The sequence below is a fragment of the Cryptotermes secundus genome, unplaced genomic scaffold (genome assembly GCF_002891405.2).
Source record: "Cryptotermes secundus unplaced genomic scaffold, Csec_1.0 scaffold104, whole genome shotgun sequence".
Taxonomy (NCBI): domain Eukaryota; kingdom Metazoa; phylum Arthropoda; class Insecta; order Blattodea; family Kalotermitidae; genus Cryptotermes; species Cryptotermes secundus.
Window position 1 is genome coordinate 149,104 of NW_019722423.1, and position 23,743 is coordinate 172,846.

General features: G+C 45.2%; 1 long non-coding RNA gene across 1 annotated transcript in view; it reads right to left on the reverse strand.

The window, feature by feature from the left end:
- Positions 1-589: 589 nt before the first annotated feature.
- LOC111861279 overlaps positions 590-23,743 on the reverse strand; it is a 95,315-nt gene continuing 72,161 nt past the window's right edge. Inside the window, exon 4 of the long non-coding RNA XR_002842208.2 lies at positions 590-695. This is a non-coding gene — a long non-coding RNA (uncharacterized LOC111861279). The remainder of the gene's footprint in view (positions 696-23,743) is intronic.

Consider the following 23,743-nt stretch of genomic DNA (forward strand, 5'->3'; position numbering starts at 1 on the left):
AGAGAGTATGTCTGCTGGCAGACAGTCAGTTGAGGGTTGCTGTAGCTGAAGCTGGGGACAGTTCGGGAATCCAGGGGAAAGGGAACGTCCCCCGTTGAAGCCGCTACCAAGCAACGGCTAGTGATGACTGAGAAGACTTTATATGTGTTGTAGTTACGAGCTGTGGTGTTCAATAAATCCGATTACCAATCCAAACCCCGTTTATAGTCAATCACATGACAATACTGTGGTCCTTGATGTCTGAGCCAGTCTCCGAAACGTCGGGATTATTCCGTGTCAGTGTGGCTGGCGGAGCAAGAAAACTTAGTTTTCAAGGAAATGACAACCGGGGTCTTGTACCGTAAATACCATAAAGAGCCATTTGCTTACAATTGAGAGGAGCTGTTCAGATTGTGCTGTTGCACGATACATAGCGTGTGCATCAGGGCAGTTGCTGTCTCCACATGCCTGGCTAGTACAGTCTCAGGGAGCAGGGCTTGCGGGACGAATTCCTGGTGACACGAAACTCAACCATCCCCCAGAAATAAGGAAATCACATTATGAAATACAACATTCAATGCAGATTAGGAAATTGCTACTCACAGAAAAGTTAACAGCGCACGTTCTTGTACTGTAAAGGCTGTCCAGGAAGTCTTGTCTTCACTTCACATTCGCCGATACAGAAATGTGACGACCAAGATTTGTAACCTGACCCCCTGAAACAAGACAAAGAAAGAGAATTACACCGACAGCCCGGTTCCCTACGTCAGTTTCGTGCATGGAAGTGATTCAGGTGCTGAGCAGTGCTCATAAGCCTGGGTGTTCAGGAAATAATTCTATTAGCATTAGGTGCTGAGTTTTGTGAAAAATTGTAGACAATGACAGAGAAATTTTTGTTAACTTCAAATTCATTTAATTTGAAAGGCAGGGGCAACGGGGTGCGTTCTGATGAACAGATTGGAAGGATTGAATAAGGATATCGATCTTGGCACTTGGCTGAGGACAGAAGGAAACCTGTGTACAGAGAGCCGGTCGCAGGAACTTCCAGATGCGTGCTGAATTCTTGCATTTCCCTTGGCGTTGATATTTCGCCTTCCACCGAAATACTGAATTTTCGTTGTGAAAGAAGTGATACATTAAGCTTGATTAAGCTGGTCGAAAATTCCAATTTTGACAAGTTATATAGCCAGGCAGAGTGTCATGTGGTATCAAAGGCTTTTCCGATGTCCAAGAACATCGCAGCCGTTGACATTTTATTGTTGAAATTAAGGGTCACGTGGTCCGTTAGCCTCATATATTGCAGAGTCGTGCTGTGACGTGCACGGAAACCAAACTGGCATGCGTTAGGTAGGCATCTTTCTTCAGCGTGCTTTTGGAATACTTTCAGAATGACTTTCTCGAATAGTATGCCTGTTGTGGACAGGAGGCTAATCAGACTTAAATTCTGAGGGAATTTTGGGTCCTTACCGGCTTTCGGTAAGGTTATGACTTTTGCTTCCTTTCAAGGACTTCGAAAATGGGACAGCCTAAGGCAATGATTGAATAAATTGGTCAAATATACCAAAGGTCGCTTTGGAAGGTGCCTGAGGCATTCATTTCGAATGCCATCAATTCCGCAGGTCTTTTTCAATTTCAAAGAATTTATTAATTTATATGTCACATGGTCTTATCCTTTGAGGGGGGGGGGTTGTCTACGTTTTCCAGCAGAGCTTGAACTCTAGCCTTCACCGGCCGTTCATAGTTTTCATCAAACAGATCATGCGGTGTGAATTGAATTTCTGAAAAAGTCAGCAACAATTTTCAGTTGTTTTTGCAGCTGAATCAGGTTAGTGGTAGACGTTAGAATTACTGGAGGCGGCCCCCCTGATTTTCCAGGAACTGCCTCCTCATTTGAAGTAGCCTCGGTACCGGAAGCATCGGTGTCCATGTCCGCTGTCCTGAGGGGGGGCGAAAACGTTTCGGGCGACGACTTCCTTGTGGGAGGGGGGGGGATGTTTAAGGCGGGCGACGTTTTGGTCTGCGCTGTCACTTTCTTTGAAGTTCCGTCGGTTTCGTTTTGGCGCGCTGCTTCCGCCTCCGTTCTTCTAGGAACCTACCCTCCTGAGGTTTCTGTTGTTCTGTTGTTTTTGGTAGGCTAGTTTTGCCTGCTAGGGTGCTCGCCTTGGGCACGGCGTTTAACTCGTGTTACGTTGCTGTATAAGTGCCGTACAGGGCACTAAAAATGACTTTCCATGGAGACCTTTGCAGTAGCTCGCTCCGTTTTCTTCCAACCCCAGAGTCAGGGTTACTTTACGACTGGAGGTTTACCGACAATCATTTCGTCTTGGCGTCAGGCCCCTTGAGAGCCACGACCAGAGATTTTTTTCCCAACTGAGCTTTGTGGTAATAGTCCTTATGTAACATCCTCTTTGACGAGAAGATGGGTTTGTCTTTTATGAATACGCTTGGCCCTTCGTCAAGCGTATATTTCGCACATATAGCATGTTTTGAAAATTCTTCGTTTCCCACAACTCTCAGCTCTCGTTATAAAGATGCCGCACGGACCGCATAGAAAACTTCATCATAGTTGTGTAACCTAGCAACTAGCGCGTATCTTACATCAATGGATTCCCTATTTTTGTCTCGTTCTTAAGGGGGAGAGGTGTTTACCGGCCGTCGCATAGAATCGGCAGTTTTACTGTTGACTGCATTCGTTGCCGCGAGGATGTTTACATTCCTCTACTGTTAGAGAAACGGCCCATTTGTCACATTACGGTCATGAGTCCCGTGGGGCTGAGACCCGAGAATGATTGCGCAGGCGACGGATAGCAGGAATTGTAAACGAAGACCCATCCTCTCGTTAGAGAGGATGCTACTTAAGGATTAGGGCCGCAAGGATTCAGTTGAAAAAATAATATTGGTGGTGAGTCTCAAGGGGTTGGCGCCAAGAGGAACTGACTGGCGGTAAACCGGCAGTCGTAAAGTAACTCTGGCTCTGAACTTAAGGACTTGAACGCGGAACGCTGCCAAGAGTTGTTTATTGCTGCGTAGCAACCAGCGCGCTTCGGCTCGGCTCGGCTCACTTCGGGTCTACTCAGCACGGCACTGAGAAACACCACTTTCCTTACTGTTGCGTAACCTCGTTTCCACTGTTGCGTAACTTGGCAACCGACTGTTTATCAAGGGTCTGTCTTCGTGGTAACTCGTTCCACCTCCCGTTGCCCAGCAACGGTTACACATGTCACAGTATTATAGTAGTTATGACTTGTCGGTGATCAATAAATCTATTCACCAATCCAAACCCCGTCCGTAGTCACACATAACTGCGTGACAGTATTATTCTTGACATCTTTCGACAATTTGGAGCAATATACGTTTCGTCATAGGCAGCGTCTTAAAATAAAGGCAAAGAAATTAGTATAGAACTTCATAAGAGGAGACTTTCCACTTTCTTCCCGCCTTGCAAGTTTAGCAAATAGAATGCAATACATGACTCGACTTTCGACACACGCTGTATTGTGTTGTGGCGGGAAGAAAGAGAAGGTTTGCGTGAGAAAATCCAATCAAATTATATTATTGATGTGCCTCTGTATCTGCTGGCGGTAGAGAGGAACCTATACAACTTTCGCTAGCGGAAGTTAACGTGATGCATTATGGGAGGGCAAAATACATCACAGTCCAACAACTAACATGGAAATTTACAGAAGAATGCCACGTCCCTTTGAGACTACCTGGAGCAGGTACAAACCGTGCATTATGTTCTTGCATATTGTCAAGTGTGTGGGTGACTATAGACGGGGTTTCGATTGGTGACTCGATTTACTGACCACTTATACACACCACTCGGAACTACAAGTAACTACAGCGCCATCGCTAATCTCCACAATTCACAAATCATCACAGCACCCGCTAAGCCCTTTCCAGCCTGCTGTGTCTTCACCAGCCGTTCCATGGCAACGGCTTCTAACGGTGTAGATTCTTCAACTTCACGCGCTTGGGTCCTATTTTCAGCCTCCCGTTCAGAAATAACTAACAACTTATTTTTCCCCTTGCTTATAACATTTCGGCACGTATCACGTAGAAACGCCCCGATTCCAACAGTAACGCTATTGTTGCGTGCGTATTCGTTGCTGCGGGAATGTGCTAATCGAGCCGTTGTCCGTAAACGGTCGTTTATGGAGTCACTGTTTGGCAACGGGTGTGTACGCCAGAATATTTAATGACGCTTATTCAACTGTATAGGGTACACAGCGTCGGAATGCAGGAAAAGTGAATAATAAATTGGACGAAATGAGACGTCGACCTTGGTACTGTGAGTGTGATGTAAAGATCTTCGAATTTTCTCTCCCGCATTGCCTTTGTAACTGCCGCGGATGTGAGAGCGCTTGTAACGAGGAACTGGTGCAGGAAAGGGTCATAGAGAAATCAAATTAAGGCAGAATATGTGATCGAAATTAGTTTTGTAAAAGACATGTCATCACACGAGCTGCACCGAGATGGAGCTATTTGTATAGTACACTGTACACTGTACACGCGCAACACGCCATGTTCTCACACGGGCTGCAAAGTGTATTGATGTTGACGGTGGAATTTTCGAAATGTATTATACTAGGTAAACTGCACCAACTTTGTCACTTGAACAATAATTACCGGCATTAGAAACAGTACGTAATGTCTCTTTCTTATGAACAATTTTGGAAATGTACAGTGAAATAACTCTACATCGGAAACCGTTCGCAATAGGACACATGTACGTACACACTTTTTGCTTAGAGTGACCGATACTATGACCTCCCAGAATAGTGACCTTTCCTCCTGGGACACTATCTGTATGTGTGTATGTGCGTGCGTGTGTGCGCTCTCAGCATGCCGCTAAGAGCGTCAAAGATCACTACGACATAACATTTCGTTATGCTTAATTCAGCACGTTTCCATGAAGACATGGTGGAATGGAGGCACACATCCATGCATTCCTAACGTCGGGACTAGATCGATGTGAGTTGTAAGCGTCACATCCAAGCCCCTTTTTTTTTGCGAAAAAAGCGGCCCCGGAACCCCATGTATAGGTGGCTGGGTGTGCCCCAGCGCCGCGTACGGAAACTGTGGAAAAGAGGGAAATCTCTTGTTCCTACAGGGAACTGAACTCCCGATTCCGCGGGTGTTGGGCCCATAGGTTAGTCTCTATACCGACTGAGCTATCATGGCGCCCCTAGGAGCGGTACAACAAGTACAGAAATTGGTACGAGCAGGAAGACACTGAACTACGGTCGGGTAAATTGCTGCCGGTTCTCGCGAACACAGTCAACCTTGGTTTGGGTTCTCGTCGGGACCCATGGCCATATATTTGTTCTTTCCAGAGTTCTAGGTGTTTCGAAATGGGGCCTCCTCTTCGACGAGAGGAGGGGCATCACTACTACTGTTCACTCCCCACGTTGCTGGGGGTGACTCGAGAGGGCGGTCACTAACTACTGAGACTGTGAGTCTGGTATGGGCAACCGCAACATCATCCCTGCATACGCGTATCTGTGTATCGGGTTGTCAGACATAACAGCTTAGTACTACCCTCTCCGAAATCGCAGGTTCCATTCCCGATGAGGTCACTGAATTTTTCAATTGAACTAATCCTTACAGCCGCAATAGGGTCCTGCGGTCGACTCAGCCTCTAACAGAAATGAGTCCAAGAATTCTTCCTACGAGTAAAGGGCGGCCGGCACGTAAGGCTGGGAACCTCGACGTTTCACAACCCTCTGGACCTTAACGGCGACACTTTACTCTGACCATAGGTAGCATTCCTACAAGCCGAAGTCGTGTTGCTATTTAAACATGACACAAAGAAATTTCAGACTGTGAACGATGCAATACACTGGCAGTGTCCCATTCCGCGGGACAAGACGTCCCGTTACCTCAGCTTGCAGCTGCGTCCCATTTCCCTGCTGTCAGTTGGAGCACTTGCCTGGTTACCTGAGAAAGGCCGATTCCCTGTGAAGTCCAGGCTCACCCGCAGCAGAACATATTTCAGTCTAAATGCAAACAGCCCCGTGAAGGTAACATTTGATACAGGAAGCCAATATTGTGATGCTCCCCCTGTTGTGTGAAGCTAAGGTGCGTTGTTATGACTACGGTCATTGCTTTGATATTCAGGGATTTCAAAACTGCCGGAGAGATGGTCTGTACACGCGGTTCTGGCAGACTGTTCTTTACAGCAGCTTACAGTAAAATTCTGTAAGGTCGAAAACTAATTACAATTATATCGACAGACCTGCCCTAATCCGTCTCTAATGCTTACACAAATTATCATGAAATATTAATAATGTAACCCTGGATGGGTCATGTCATAGCTCAGGCGGTGAGACACGGACTTCTCATCTCGGAAGTCCGAGTTCCATCCCGGATGTCTTCATGTGAATGATATTCGTGGCGGACGAAATGGCACTGGAACCATGTTTAGTTCCGAGATTCTTCGCTTTTTCCCTGCTAATCATCATTTCACCATTGCTCCTTACTCATTTACGAGGAAGGGTCAGTAAGTAGGTCACAAATGGAAGTAAAACAGCTGTGATGGACGTAACAGGTTTTCTGTGTGTGTTACTAGGTAGCAGCGCAGTTCATCTTCATGTCAGTTTAGGTACCAGACGCGCCTGCGCAAGTTCAGAAGCTGGTTTCTGTAGTGAAAATGGCGACCGTGCTTGAGGAGTGTGCTACTGAAGAACAATGTTCTGCTGTGCGTTCTTAGTGGTCAAAAGGACTCAATGCAAAGAATATTCATAAAGAGATGTTCATTTTTTACTATGGGAAGTGTTTTTCGCGTAAAGCGGTTCGCAACCGGGTGGCAAACCTTTTATTACGAAGAAGTTGAAACGGAGGTGCGGAAATTACTGTGAGACAACAGTCAAAATACTTTTTTGCTGTGTTTCGACGCACTGGGGGACAAGTGTAACAGTGTTGGTGGAGGATATGTCGAGAATTAAACGTTTCTTTCCCGGTTCGAATATAATTTATTTTACATTTTGCATCGATTTGTGACCTATGTACTGACTCCCCTCGTATCACAGACCGATAAGACGTGCGATAGCCCTGACCAGGCAGCACATTATCATATTTTGAGTATATAAGTTGGAGGCTTCATCTGTGGCCGGTTACAGAGTGAATATAAAGTTGTCCCTGCACTTAATCACCACGTTTTGCACACGTATGGGGGAGTAGAGGTAAACCTCTACATACACGGTGTGTCCAGAATCCGTTAGGACTCATTTTTTTAAATTCTGTCCTGCAATGCCATCTGTTGGCGAGTTGTGGCGTTAAGATTCTTGACGTTTCAGCTCTGGCTCTCTATAATTTCAAGCGCATGCATCTCTGCATCATGTGTTCTGACCTTGAATGTAACAGTACTGTTCTGACGCTCGTCGGAAAATGGCGGTTGAAGAGAGAGCCAACATCAAATTTTGTTTTAAGTTAGCCGGAGAAGCGTACGAAATGATGGAGAGTGTGTACGGTAGTGATTGTTTGATTCGCTCGAACATTTTTCGATGGTATGCTGTATTTCGTGACGGCAGGGAGGTCATTCAAGAGGCTCCACGTGCATCAAAGTCGAGAACAAGTCGCACTGCAGAAAATGTGAAAAGTGACCGAAATCCTTGCATCAGACAGACGTGTTTCTGCAAGACTCATCGAGGAGCTTTTGGAAATACCAAAAAGTACTGTGCCTCAATTTTTGACCGAGGATTTGGGCAAACGGAAGGTCTGTGCGCGGTTTCTACCGCACGCGCTGTCAGGCGATGAAAAACATGCCAGAGTGGAACACTGTTACGGTCGGCCGAAAGTGATACAAAATTTACAAAATCGATTGTTACTGGTCATGAGACGTGGTGCTCTCAATATGAGCCTCTCACAAAGCGGCAGAGTGCAGCGTGGTTGAGCCCAAAGAAGCCGAAACCAAAGAAAGTGCGCATGCAAAAGAGTCGAGTAAAGACACTGCTAACCGTTTTCTTCGATTCCAAAGGAATCCAAAGGATTATTATCTCGGAGCCCTCAGCCGTATGTGGCGAGAACTCTTCGAATTCGACCTGAATATCGAGAGCAAGGTTCTTGGTCGGTCCTCCACGACGATGCCCCACCCTATAAATCGAAGATCGTGCCGATTTTTTGGCCAGAAAAGGGATCAGTCCTTGATCATCCTCCGCATTCGCCAGATTTGGCTTCAGCAGATTTGTGGTTGTTCCCAAAAGTTAAGTTGGCTATGAAAGGAGACCGTCACGACACCATCCAGGACACCCAAAGGGAATCTACCGCAGTTTTAAAAGCGATTCCACAAAAGGAGTACAGTGACTGCTTTCGAAAACTTTTCAACCGATTCCAGCTATGTATTGATTCAGAAGGAGACTATTTTGTATAAAAAGAGTGAAATTTTGAAAATAATTCACGTCTTGTATTTTTAATGAACACAGTCCTGACAGAATCTGGACACACTGTGTATCTGTAACCTCGGCACTAGATGCTGAGTGGTTAGTTTCACGCCACGGCCGCTTTATCCCGAGGGAAAGACACTCCGATACCCATTTAAATGGGGCTTTAGTGGGACCCAGAGACGGTCAAGGCATTGTAGAGACAAGAAAAGATACTTCCCTTTCTAGGAATTGAACCCCGATTTCTCGGTCGTCCAGCCCATAGCATATACTGAGTGAGCTACACAGCAAGCAATTTGCTTAAGTATTCGTGTGAGGCAGTGCCACAGCTCAGGTGGTTAGTGACCGGCTTCGAACCCAGGTCAGATCATGTGGGATTTGTGGTGGACAAAGTAGCACTGGGGTAGATATTCTCCGAGTACTTCGGTTTTCCCTGACAAATCTCATTCCAAGGACTGCTCCAGAATCACCACCATCTACCACCCGGGGCTGGTACAATAGGCCCAATCGTGGCGGACGTAGCAAGTGGACTCAGTCTCACCCCCAAACCCAAGAGTTGTAAAAAATTAAGCATTCGTGACAAGACTCGTCCCTGCGTAGGGTTTTGGATTTTGACAACGTAGCCTATTAAATTATCCGACGTTTCGGCGATCATTATAGCTATCATCTTCAAGGTAATAGTTTAGAAATGTCTACACGGCTGCCTCAATATATTGCAGTAAGATTATTTACGCGTGGTCCATCATTGCAAATTCACAGGTTGTGACACAAAGAGAACTATCTTCCGGGATGTGGCCCCGTATAGTCCGACAGACGTTCACCGACGTTTCGGAGGAACGTACCACCTCAATTACAGGATCATCAAACAGTAAATCAAGAAATCAGCTAGAATTTAGCGAGGATTAAGTTCCTTATACTCGTATGAATTACTATTTGACCCCGAAGATGGAGGGAGTAGTTTCCTCGAAAACGCCTGTGAACATCTACCGGACTATATGACGTCACCTTTCATAGTCAGAGCCGTGAGAAGCTAAAATTTCATGCAACAATAAATTGGTGTAACGCCCGCTGAAATTTCAATGGGGGTCTCTCATCTTTTGTTTTTAAATTTTAATAGTATTCACTTCCCCTGCTTTCTGCCATGTTCCTTTCCTGTCCTACATGTTGTCGAATGATACGTCGAAGCCGACGTTTAATGCCATCTCCCATGAATAGCACGCGCAAACAGTCAATCGTAAACCATCGTATAATATATTACACTTCACATATCCACATGAAAATATTATCAGTACTCATAGAATAGACACGATACACTGAAACATATGACGTCTGCTCGCTCGTGACTTACTATATAAAATTTCGTTCATGCTGCGTGTTAACACTTGAAGAGTCGTTGCCAAGAAAACCCGAACTTAACGTAATTTTGGATGGTTCGGATCACCCAATCCCTAACTAGGCCTATTGCGTTTATTCGCAATTCGTGATTTATTTAGAGGCGCTTAAAGTAACTCATAATACGCTATATAGCGTCTATGGATGATGTAGCGTGTAGAGCCGTTACTACGTAACGACTGCAAAGAAACAGGTTCCCACGACAACGTATAAGCATGTAACAATAGACGTATTGATGGAAACTGTGTTTTCTACTCGGTCCTTGCAAATTGAATTCTGTGCGGGAGTCTGTGAAGGCAGAACTTGAGCCCGGAGGCAGAGGAATAGCCATTGTTGTAACCGTTACCAGGAAACGTCTAGTAACAGACTGAGAACAGTACACCGTGTGCTCTAGAAATCTGTAAAGTCTGAAAATAGCGATATTGTTAGAGTTCTTTGTAGTTACGACCTGCAAGTGGTCAGTGAATCTATTCAGCAATCCAAACCCCCGTCTATAGTCAATTATACACGTGACAATATAATTAAGAATGAACTGGAGACGATGTGGGAGGAAACGGTCGTGGCCTGATTTTAGATACTATCTCAGAATTTGACTGGAGGAACTGAGGGAGATCATGAAAAACCCCCAGTTCTTGCCAAGATCCGAACCCGGTACCTGCACAATACAAGTCAGGTGCTTTGCTGCATGAGCCAGTTTGCCCAGTAACTACTGCATTCAAATCAGTGGGAACTGAATGTCCACTTAGCGGAAGGCATTCAAGGGGAGTAACCACGTCACATCAGAGCCCTACTGCTGTTATGTAGCGGTGGGGCTCAAGAAGCAGTGCTGAGTTATGGGTGGTGTGTGGCACTCTCCCTGCCCTAACGACTGGGTTTTGGTTATGTTGCACTGGAATGAGAGTAAATCAAATTTAATTCCAAATGTTCGGACTTGTAAGATAATTGTCAGTAACTGTGCCAATTATAATCCTTGCACGAATGAATAACGCGTGCGAAACTGTTAGATACTCGACTGCGATTGATCGATATTTGTTGTATTTCCTAGAAGCGTTCTGTTTAACTGGTTCGCAATATTTTCATCTATGAAAAACAAACAAATCATTTGTCTTAGAAGCTGAACGTAAAGGAGGCACATTTTTCGAGAATTTTTAAATTAGGAGTTAACCTTGAAAAAGGAAGAAGTTGAAATAGTGGGAATAATTAGTGATGAACTTGAGTCACTACAAATCAAGACATAAGCACAGTGTATCTAACTGAACAAATAAACACAACTGTCAAATAATTCACATTAAAAGAAGCAATAATGGGAAAAGCTGTTTTCTTTGTTGTGAGACGTCAAAATGGCGAATCATCAGTAACGATCTATCAGACTACATGGCATAAAATTCCTGAAGACTCCTCATAATTACCATATTAAGAACAATAAAATTCACATACGAAAAAATACAGTCGTAATATGTGGTACCGGAGTTCATGGAGGTTGGCCTAGGCCCACTGGGGCTGTAGTGCCAAGGGGAAAAAAAACGTAGTACATTACAATCAACATCTCTATTGGTACTGAATATTAACTGGTGCCCAGATCTGTTTAAAATTCTTGAAATCTTAGGATACATAGGCATCGAAAGGGCGGACTGAGTCAAAACATACAGGGTGTCTCAGGAGGAAAGTTAATATTCTGGGAGGTCAAAGTATCGGTCATTCTAAGCGAGAAAGTTGAATATGTACGCGTGTCCTATTCCAAACAGTTTCAGAGATAGAGCTATTTCACAGTACAGACGAGCAATACGCCATGTCCTCACACGAGCTGCAAAGTGTATTGATGTTCATGTTGGAATTTTCGAAAATGTATTACACTAGGTAAACTGTACTAGCTTTTTCACTTGAACAACAAATACCGGTGTTAGAAACAGTACGTAATATCTCTTTCTTATCAAACATTTTGGAACTGTGTTGTACCTCGGAAACCTTTCGGAATAGGACACATGTAACCTATACACTTTCTTGTTTTGGATGACTGATACTATGACCTCCCAGAATATTGACCTTTCCTCCTGGGACATTCCACATATCCTCATTAGGTGCGAAATGACTGCCCAGAGCCACCCGTAAACCTCAAGTGCCACACGGCTTATTAGTTTTGTAAACCTCTGGGGCTGCACACATCTCCGGGCGTTACCACAGCCAATTAGAGCAGACGTACGACAGGAGAATTCAACATGGCCGCGCCAACTGCAGGCGACACACTCCAGCTTTATAACCGGATGCAAATACGAGGAAACGAGATTTACAAACTGGAACATAAGGGACCTTCCTTATTCTGTTACTCCGACTTTGGCACCTGCTTAAAACAACAGAATGAAGAAAAATGATACACAGAAATCAAGAAGCGAACGAAGCCAACAGAGATGTTGTAGGCTGTAACGCCATGTAGTTCGGAGAGACTCCCGCCATTTCGGAGCAATATATCTTCAGGGAAAATGTAAGCTAAGCGAGCTCGGTTTGCCGCTTGTTTCTTCTTTCTTATTTAGCTTCCTCGTCGACCATGAAGATGGCAGCAAAACTTGGAGCTGTCTCCAGACTGTACGGCGTTACAGCACAGAAGACAAGCTCTTTACAGTCACAGGCATGAGAATGTCAAATGCGGCCGAGGAACGCGATTATCTCAAGGGACTCATGTAACAACTTCTTGGGTTTGAAATTCTCACAGGTGTGACTATGAATGGAATGTGACACCGTGTAATCTGGTAGTTCACCGATCTTTCGGAGGAACGTACTCCCTGCCTCTTCATGGTAGAAGAAGGGAAGCAACAGGTTTCTCCTACACGATGGTAAAGATTTACCAGACTACAGGTCATCACATAGCATAAGACAAAAATCTTCGTTCCTTGTTTTGTATTGACGCTATCAAATATCACATATAATTGTGTGAATAAAATTCCTTTGGCAATTATCTGATTACACAATGAACATGAGGCGACTATTGGCTGCAATGGTGAGGTGCGCAAGGACTCAACAAGCTCTCTACTATTGCGTCATAGATAACTGCGTTGTTTAACGGCCTTGCTGAGGTGCTCAGGTCATGTAAGGCAACATGAAGAGGTGAGTTACCACGAACCTCTCTGGGGATACAGGGCGGCATACACGTAAGGCTAACAAATTCACCGCCATCTGTGAGCAGATTGACTAAAAATGGGGGAGCCTCGAAGTCTCACAACCCTATGGGACTCCACGGCCTGTTACACGGACAGCTTTACCTTTATCATCTCACTATTCCATGCTACAGTGTGAAATAGTGACAGGGTCGTTAGACAGAGAATAAAAGAGTAATATTCAAGCATTATTTACAGGGTCATCAGTATATGTTCCGTTATGGGAACTGCTTGCGTTGCTGTGACAGTTTCCACGTTCATCTTTCCGTGCACGTCATTACTTGCCTTCATAACTAACTTACTAATTACGCTTTATCCAGCCTTGAAGCACCTTTTCATGAACTGCACCATGTAAGCTATGTTAACAGACATGCTACAAACATGGCTCTACCCATGATTTGTGCACATTTTACCATGTTCTAAGCATGTTTATAAGCACATTACTACGCACGGTTATACTCATATTTATGCTAGTTCCTACGCAAGCGGCCTCCGTAGTCTCGAGGTAACGTTCCCACCTCATGACTCGTGGTACGCGGGTTCAAACCCGGCGGAGGTCGTGGAATTTTTAAGGGCGGAAAAATTCAGGGAACAAGTCCTCCGGGAGGGACTTTAAGCCGTGGGTCCGTGTCGTAGCTTTACGGCACGTAAAAGAACCTCATATCTCCAAAGGAGGTCACTGAGCCAAATTCAAGGACGTTTCCCGCCCAACAGTAGTCTCTAACGCCTCTGATAGATGGGGGAAGAATTATAGATACCGCCAAGCCAGTAGAGGCCGAACTCGCTGGCTCGGTCGGGACTGATGGTACGCACCAATATCGGTAGGCTATAGAGACTGGTAGAATATCATAGAGGGAAGCACAATGGACCAATACAGGTCTAAGTGCATGGGGAAACCCACCCTCTCCAGTAACTAACTAACTAACTAACTAGTTCATACGCATGTTATGCACGTTTGTACTCCATTCTGTTGTCTACGTTTATGTGAATGTTATTACAAACGGTGGCATTAAGAACACTTTAGCATGGACATGATCCTCATTCATCGAATGGAACTAGTCTAGGAAGTCGTTTTGTCAAATCAGCTTGCGAGGGACATTAGTTTGTAGTGCCAGAACTGTCGCGGTGGTGGGATTTCAATTATCGATATGATAACAGAAAGACAAGAATTAGTGCAGGTAGTGGACGCTAGATGTCAGCATCACGCCGAAGCACGCGGTTTAGACGGGGCATACGGAAACCAAAGTAAAGTCCACAAGTAAATCTCACAACAACAAATTCAAACCGTGGATATTAAGTGCTGGGAGGCGGGAGGGGGGATGTTCACTCAGCGACGCTTTGCGCATATGCAGTTTAGTTTCTATAGGAATTAGAGGGCTCAAACAACGAAAGACACTGTGAAGCAGTTTTCAATAAGGCACTGTTTCGACGATGAGTTGTTTGCCCCACTCTCAACTCATCCCCCCCCCCCAAAGCTGGAAAACCACATCTTTGTCGACTTCTTCTATGCCTTGTTAGCCTACTTTCCTTATCTTAAGAGAATAAAAATAGGCTTATGAGATCACCATGCTGTCTAGGCATCCCTCCCAATTAACTTCTGAATGCCTGGATCAATCTTTTTGAAACTTGGTACGTATATCGTGGCATCTGGGCCCATCACAACAGCGTTCTTCATAAATGCCCATCAGTTGTTGCTAAGCAACGGTGAGTTAAAAACGTTAACACTACAACGAATATACACGCAATCGCAATAGAAGAATTGTTGGACGTGTCGTTTTCTATGCGGTCCGTGTCGTATCAAATGGCAGTAGACGATTAGTTCTTCTCAGAACTTGTTTTGGTTTATATTAACGCGGTTGCATGGGAAACAGCCAATGTCCTGGCTCGGCTGAATAACTGAGTATATCGACGGGTAGTGAATCAGTCATTAACTTAAACAGTTAGATAACTGGTTGGTTGATTGGTCTGTTGGATAATTGTTAGGGTGCGTACATACCGACGCATATATCGGATTAAACAGCCAGGCTCACTGTTACGCTGCTAAATAGTCGGCGAGTAAGTCGGTTAATCATTTAGTAAATGAAGCAGTTAAGTAGGTATATATATGGCCTGTCACGGTAGCCGAGCGGTCTAGGCATATACTGTCTTCGCTCGCTTGGAAACCGGGATCGTGGGTTCGGATCTGTTTCCTGTGAGATACGAACTGAATTCTTATATATTATTCTTATACACTGCCGGTCAAGGTAGCCGAGCGGTATAAGGCATGTACTGTCTTTGCTCGCTTGGAAACCGGGATCGTAGGTTCGAATCCCACTCAGGGCATGGATGTTTAGTTTGTGTGCGTTTTTCTATGTTTGTGTACAGGTAGAGGCCTTGCGACGAGCTGATCACCCGCCCAAGGAGTCCTACCGAATGTGTAAGATCTAGAAAAACCGAAATGAACGGGGAAGTTCATGCAGGTAAGCCTGGGCCCACTGGGGCTGTAGTACCAAAGGGGGGGGAAGGTAGGTATATAGGCACATAACTTAGTATGAGCTCCTCTTGAGAAGCCGCCAGTTGTTCAGCCACTAAAGAACTTCCCAGTATTTTATGGAATCCGAAGGTTCACTGCCGTGTTTACAAGAGCCTTCCGCTGGTTCCCATTATCAGCCGGATCAATACAGTCCATACCACCCAATTCGATCCTAAGATCCATTTTTATATTATCCACCCATCTACGTCTTGGCTTCCTAGTGGTCTCTTTCCTTTGGCTTTCCTACCAAAATCTTATATGCATTTCGCTCCCTCCATTCATGCTACATGCCCTGTCCATCTCATCCTCCTTCACTTGATCATTCTCTTTATACTTGGTGAAGAGTACAAGTTATGTAGGCATAGGTAAAGCCTTCCCTGTGCGTAATCAGTTAAGCACTATGCCATGAAGACATCTGGAGGGGTGGCGGTATAGCTGCATTGTGCTTTTGACCTCGGCATGAATGCAGGTGAGCGGTCAGCTTGACACCCCGGCCGATTTACGCCCGAGGAAACCGGAACCCACTGGACAGGAGGCCGAGTGGTCCTCAGAACCGGTCTGGACGCTGAGCAAAAAGGAAAAGCCTAGCACTGCTGAAAATTGAACCTGGGCCTTCCAGCCCGTAGTTCGTTGGTATAGGGACTCCTGGCATGCAGGTAAACAGGTCTCTTGTCTAACACATCTCTGAGGTTACGTCATACTCTGACATGCAATCTTCCCGTGTTCAATAAAATCCTTGTTCTGGTTCTTACAGCGTGCTGACTGAACCATCTATGCCACTATCTCTTGATGACGCAACCTCAAACTTGTTTCAAGTACAGAATACTAGCTATTGCAATACAGTAAACCCTCTGTAATCCGGTTACAGTTAATTCAGATCGAAGTATGAAAAATGCTTTTCATAGTTGAGTACGTACTTTAAGACACGTGGCATTTAGGAGCAAGAGGAACCTCTGGCTTTGTTGCGGGCAGCAGGTGGAGAGACTGAAACCACGCAAGAAAATATCCATGATTGGTACAAATATTATGCTTTTTGACATTATCCATCGTCCTGTTATGTCCAGAAACATTAAATTTGTACCAATATACCATCATCACAAACTTCTCGCCCTTATCGAAGATGGACTTCCGCTGGATGAAGGAGACCCTGGATTTCAGCTTCTTGTCTATTTATAGTTTTTAAATAAGGGCTCTAGTGATATTTCTTTTTATTTATTTTCATCAGCACTAACTATATTATTAAATTTTCCACTCATTTGTTTTCTAGGGAGTTTTTTGTTGTCTTTTAGGGATATATTTTGCTTCACTAATCCGGATTATCACTTAATCCGTATGACTTCCCCGCCATTTAATCAGGATTACCGAGGGTTTAGTGTATAAAGAAATGCGGTTTATTGAGGCAGCAGTACCTCAGCGCACTCCTGCAGTCCAGTTGCATGACAATTCTATAAATTATCCTAAAGCATGCAATAATTCTTGTTCGCGTTTAAATGTAAATACACTTATAATTCTTAAGCTTGCGTCATGTAATCTACATTCTTATTTTCATCTGAAATAGGAAAGTTTTTAATAGTTATTATATATGATAATACACCGACACAGAACAAAATAAATAATTACACACGGGCGCAATCCAAATAAGAGATTGGTTTGTTTCTCGTCACATTTGTCAAGCACGCTGTTACTGCGTCACGCAGCTCTGACTTGCGCAGTGTGTACACGTCACGTAGGGAGACCTCCCACTTACTCGAGAGGCATCCCATTACACAAGTTATAAATTTACGAATGAATTTTGGGGGGGGGGGGCGCATGAAAGTCCATCTAAGCCGGTTCCAAAGAAAGTTTCTAGTGCAATAAATTAAAAATAAAAAGAATGTTTTAACCTATACGCTGGCAGCTTGTTAGCACCGGGCTGGGCTCTCGTCCATCACCCGGGCAAGCAGGATAAGCGCGGGCCCCTCTAACCCCGCCTGTGACCCCACCGTATTTGTAATTTCGTACATAATTGAACTATCGTGTGTGGCAAACACCGCAATTTGTTTCCTCTCAGTTTGGAAGACGTGACAAACGACATCTCCGGTACACCCACTTCAGACGGGTTCCGTAAAGTGTCAGGGTAACTCGGACTGCCTGAGGTACGCCATCACACTGCTTCTCTGGTCTAGCCGTAGTTCTTTCGTCCATTTATTTACTTACTTCAGAAGAGCTTTCGTCTTCTGGAAAATAAAACTCTGTCTAGTCCGGTGAAAGTCAGCCGACGTTCCGGAGGGGACATCTCGCCTCTGTTTTCAGTCTCGAAAAAAAAACGAGGAAAGTGAAGCGAGAAAGTGGCACGAAACAAACAGCAAGAGAACTCTGACTGTTGTTTGTCTGGCTTACTCTTCGACCCTGGATATGGAGGTTGTATGTTCCGCCGAAACGTCTGTTTACTTTCACTGGACTACGCGGCGTTATATATCCCACTAGACGGAGCACTTCATAGTTACCGCTCTGAGTACCTTAAATTCAAAACACTTAAGATTACTGTCTTCTGGGACATGACGCCATGTAGTTTTATAGATGGTCACCAACATTTCAGAGAAACCCGCGTTCTGCATTTCCAGCCGAGCGGGCTGGCATAGCAGTAACGCTCTGGACTCGTATTTGGGTGATGTCCTGTTCGAATCTCGGGCGGGACACCTGCTATCGTGACTGAGGTCGTCGGTGCCTTTCCTCAGTCACTTCAGGCTTCTGCCAGGACAGTACCACAATTAGATCACAGTTTTCTTCCAAATCCTTTTTAATTCACTAGTAGTCCCACCATTCGACGATACTGACGTCGTAAAATAGCCACTATGAAGATGGAGGAACCAAGTCCCTCCGAAACGATACTGCCCATGTATGTGGGCCTACTGGTTTGCTGCTTATGTATTTATGCTTTTATTCCTTGGAAAGTTTATAGTTAATAAACCAGGCAAGCCTGTCGCCTGCTCCTGCTACTTGACTTACTCTTCGACCTTGAAGTTAAAAGCAATTATGTTCCTCCGAAACGTCGGGCTCTCTCCGAACCACACAACCTTATAATCCATAGTCCCGGGCGTGGGAACTTCGCATATTCCTACAAACCTGTGCACTTTCTGCATGAATATCTTAAAAGAGGGAAGTTAGGATGGGCTAGACATGTAGAATGGTGTGGAAATATAGGAAACAGGCAGAAAATTTGGTACAACAAGTCTCTTGCGACATGTATTCTTCCAAATCTGAGGCAAAGATTGTAACATGTAGACCCTTTGCTAAGTAATTACTCTGTCAACAATGTTCGTTGCTAGGCAACTGATTCCTAACAGTCACCAATGGACTAATTGGGAAGAATGTTCTATACGCTGTCCGTGCGACAGCTGCGTGACGTAACAATATGCGATCCGTGCCGTGGAGTTATAAGGAGGACAAGTGTAGAGTTTAGTCAGTTGGAGACAAGCAGAAGAGGAGGAAGTGGGTGTGAGAATGCCGTTAGCCTGGGAGTTAGTTGTGATACAGTCACCGACCAGTTAGGGCGTGAACACGGAAATTGAGGAAGCTACGGCGTTAGAAGCCGTTACCAGGCGACAACGGGTGAAGACACAGCAAACTGAGAAGGCTTAGTGCGTGCTGTACTGAATTGCTAAGTGCTGAGTGTGTGAACTAGCGATAGGGCTATAGTTACTTGTAATTACGGATCTGTAAGTGTTCAATAAAAACGATTACCAATCCAAACCCAGTCTGCAGGCACTTTACTACGTGACAGTGTTAAAACGGGGGTTTTGAATGTAGCTTTCTTTAAGTGTAGTGTCTCAGGGACAGATCCAATGGGTGCGGAAATTCTTCTGAGATTTGTTGTGCGCTATTTAACGACACCCTCAGTAGCTAGACTCTAGAGGTTCGAGCGGCAGGATGAACGATGAATTATGAACTAGAAATTATTTTGAAAGTCTCGATCGCGGTTTAAGCGAGTACTGAGTCTCCATTTCCTCGAGGGATGGAAGACAACTGATAACTTTGTCCCTGCCATAACTGCAATTCTGCCTACTAACATTATCACACACTCAGCTCCCTAATGGCACACTACACGGCAGGAAAGACGTTCAAGCGACCATCAATCTTACGTGTCTCCGAGTGAAACGTTCTCCTGCAAAGAAACCATTAGCACTGAGTTATCAGCCATCATTGGTGATCCTGACATCCCCAGACACTGCGTGTGAGGGGAGGGGAGGGGTTATAATTGAGAGAGATTTGTATCTCCCTCTGGCTATATCCCTTAGCCCCTGAATGACCTCCCTCGGAATACACCCAACTGCAGAAATGCCTGGACCAGTGAATTTCATCTAGTGGGCCAGGATATCACTCAGATCACTGCGGTGTAGACGATGGTAGGCCTATTCCTGTTTCATTCTGGACGTCGTCCATCTTGTCTGAGGGTTTTGCGAACCTCTCTGTGCGAATGATGGGATAGCACCAAGCATCCCCCCAATTCTGCAATCTAAAAGAGGTAGAGTTGTCCCTGTGCTTAACTAATTAAGCACTACGCCATGAAGACGTATGGGGGAGTGGATGTGTATATCCACATTTTCCTGACCTCTGCACTAGTTGTAGGTGAGAGGTCAGCTTCACGCCACGGTCACTTACCCCAGGGGGAAAGAGCACCCCGTACCCATTTGATAGGAGGATGGGTGGGCCTCAGAGCCGATCCTGACGTCGTGGAGAAAACTCTTGATCCTACCAGGACTCGAACTCCGACTGGCCCGTAGCCAGTCGCTATACCAACTACGCTATCCCGGCTCCCCATTTCTGTGATATAACACAGTAAAAAATTGACATGGCGACTGAAAGCCAGAATTGTGAAGCGGGAAGAAACATCCACTACAAGGCTACTGCAGCCTAAACAGCCTGCCAATGCTAAGCAACGGTTTTGTAAACACGTTCGCGAAAATGGAGTTGTTGGAGAACAGACATAACAACAGAAAACTCATGGAGAGGATGTTACATAAGGACTATTACCGCAAGAGTTCACTTGGAAAAAATCTGTGGTCGTGGGCCTCGAGGGGCTGACGCCAAGACGAACTGATTGGCGTAAACCGCCAGTTGTAAAGCAACTCTGACTCTGAGCCAGGGAAGCCTGCAGGCAGTCTTCAGTTAGTGAGTTCTGGGCCGGAAATGAGGGTTAGTGTGCGATAGCGAGACGTAGATAGCAATCAATGGCCAGGAGTTGAGGCCATGAGCAGCTATGAGGACGTGAACACGGAAGCTGAGGAATCAATATTGTTGGGAGCCGTTATCATGCAACGCCTAGGTAAGATAGAGAAGACTTACTGCGTGCTACAGCGAATTTTAAAGTGCGTGAGGTGGCGATAGAACTCTAATTACTTGTAGTTGCATGTTATAAGAGTCCATTAAATCCAATTACCTATCCAAACCCCGTGTCTAATCATTTAAATACCTGACAACATAATATATCTTTGTATAAAACAGTAAGGCTTCCTCGGGTGTCCTTATTCTACTTCCAACGCGTATGAATCCTTGCTGTCATTAGTAATTACGGAATGAGCCGCCAAACAGTGTTACCTGTGCTTCAGTCGATAGAGCAGTCTCGACTTTTGCCGACAAATTTTCATTACTGGTAGTATATAGCCAGTGAAATCGTGATATCATATATATATATTTTTTTTCTGTGGCGCTACAGCCCCAAATTGGGCCTAGGCCTACCTCCATGAAACTCTCCGTTTCACTTCAGTTTACTATATCTTACACATACGGTAGGACTCCTTGGGCGAGTGATCAGCTCGTCGCAAGGCCTCTAACTGTAGACAAACACAGAAAAACGCACACAAACATCCATGCCCTGAGTGGGATTCGAACCCACGATCCCGGCTTCCGAGCGAGCGAAGACAGTGCATGCCTTAGACCGCTCGGCTACCGTGACTGGCATATATATATATATATATATAAATGGGCCACTTGAGGTGTTAACTGTGGAAACTGCAGCTAGAGATGGGAACTGTTTATATCGAAGATTCCACCTATTTGTTGCATGTGAGGTAATTCTGAATAATGTGTGAGCACGTATTAACACGAAAGAAGATTAACAAATGTATATGGGAAGGAAATAGGGCGTGTGTTTAAAGCTGGCCAAGTCGGGGCTGAAAGAAATGTGTTTGTGTTGCTGAGTGTTGAACTCGGTACTAGTCACTGTGCTGCTCTGGTGTCGGCTGGAGAAAGAAGAAGCTAATTATCACTAACGAAATTCTATTTTTCTTTCTGAACCCTTTTCCAGAACGTTTTTCTCTAGATAGCTCCACGCATCTTAGTACAGAAGTACCTCTCTGTTCAGAACCTTAACATCTACTGAGGTTGGGATATTTTTGATAAAGACCGTCCCGTTGAAATTTCAACGGTCTTTACGTTAGTGTAGCAGCATGCGTTGTGGGAACCGCAGGGTGAGTGTACAGGAGCTCGGAAGGATAGGAGGAACCGCAGACGATGTGCCAGGCGGAGCCCATAGAGCCTCCGCCATGAACCCGTCGTAGGTACGTTTCTAATAGTAAGCAGGACTGCCAACATCTCTCGTGTGATTCACTGAATTCACTGGTTAGAAGTATACAAATATCTGGAGCCCAAATTCCTATAACTGAATATAGCGTTTCTTTGACGTGACGTCATATAGTCTGGCAGAGATGGGTATGAGAAAACCGGCGTTCCCGCGACCCCTCGGTAACTGTTGCAGCTGACCCGGAGAAGACGTTACATTCCTGCTGGAATCTCTTTCTCGTAACTAAAATTCTGATAGCAGAACTTGAAGGTTTAACACCGTTAATCCGAGAACCCGCCAGACACAACCGCGAGTTGGTTCTATCCACTTGCTATGATCACAACTTATTGCCCCCGTAATGTTATCCTCCAGCATGAGCTGTGCTTGACGGGCTCGCTTTCGAAGATGTTTCCGTAGCAAAACTCTTGTCTGTCCGTCCGTGGTAGATGTTTTGTCCATCGTACCCTTACAGAAAAAAAAAGGTAACCCTGTAACAAGCCGTGGAGGCCCATAGGGTTGTGAGACGTCGAGGCTCCCACATTTTCTAGACAATCGGCTCACAGATGGCGGTGAGTTGAGCTTCGCACCCCCCATAATTTACTACCAGGAAGATGCCTGGTACTCATTTTTATTAGAAGCTTAGTCGACCACAAGGCCATAATGTGGATGGAAGGATTAGGTGAATTGAAAAATTGAATTACCTCATCTGGAATCGAACAGGCTTGTAGCACAGTGCCTCAACCAACTACGCTACTGCGTGCCCCCTGTTAATCTGCATTACTTTACGGATCTCCTTGTGGCAAGTGCATAAGAGCTGTTCGGTTAAACCGCATGAAGTATGGCCCTCTGTCGAAACGTGTAGCGTAGTAACTGAGAACATTTCGCATGTAATCCGTACAGAGTTATGCGCAAGCGCCTTTTGTGTTATACGCCACGATACACGTATATACGGGATATGACTGTAAAGTGCGGACAAGCTTTAGACATGAGTTCCACATGTACCAAAAACTGTCCATATCAACATTCGTCCGGAAACGTGTTGTTGCTGTAAGAATAATGTGTAGACACCAGCAGCAGTTCAGCATCAATATGTGGGCAGGGAATGTTTGTGACTGTATGGCAGGCCCGAATGTTTCGCCACACCGGCTTACAGGTAACCACTACCGAGATTTCCTCTTACACGATCTGCCAGAGCTGCTGGAAGCTGTACCACCGGCAGCAGAGCACGAATGTGGTACCTGCATGATGGTGCTCCGGCACATTCTAGCCGTGCTGTGCGGGATGCTCTCAGTAAGATGCATCATGGCCGAGGGATAGGTACAGGAGGACCCACTGCATGGCCTCCACGCTCCATCCCAGGTTTCAATCCCCTGGAGTGTTACCTGTGGAGACACCCAAATGCGGCTCCTGTTGACAAGGAAGAGGCACATCGCACTGTGAATGCCTGTCAGACTGTCCGCAACTGCCGCGGCATCCCTGTACGGATGTGGCGCTCCATGATAAGACGTGATGAGGCGCTCACTGAATCTCAAGGAGGACATTTTGAGCACTTGTGATGAATGTACTCTTTTAGCTGTAATTCGCAAATTAAATGTTTCCGGACACATCTTGATATGGACATTTCTTATTGTTTTATTATGCAGAATTTGTCCGCCGCATTTCAGCCACATCCTATACACAGTATTTAATTTTGACAAGGGAGGCGGGAGAGGACAGACACGTTGTACCGGGGATGATCAATAACACTATTACGCACTTCTATTATAGTCACCCTTGCCACTGGAGAGCA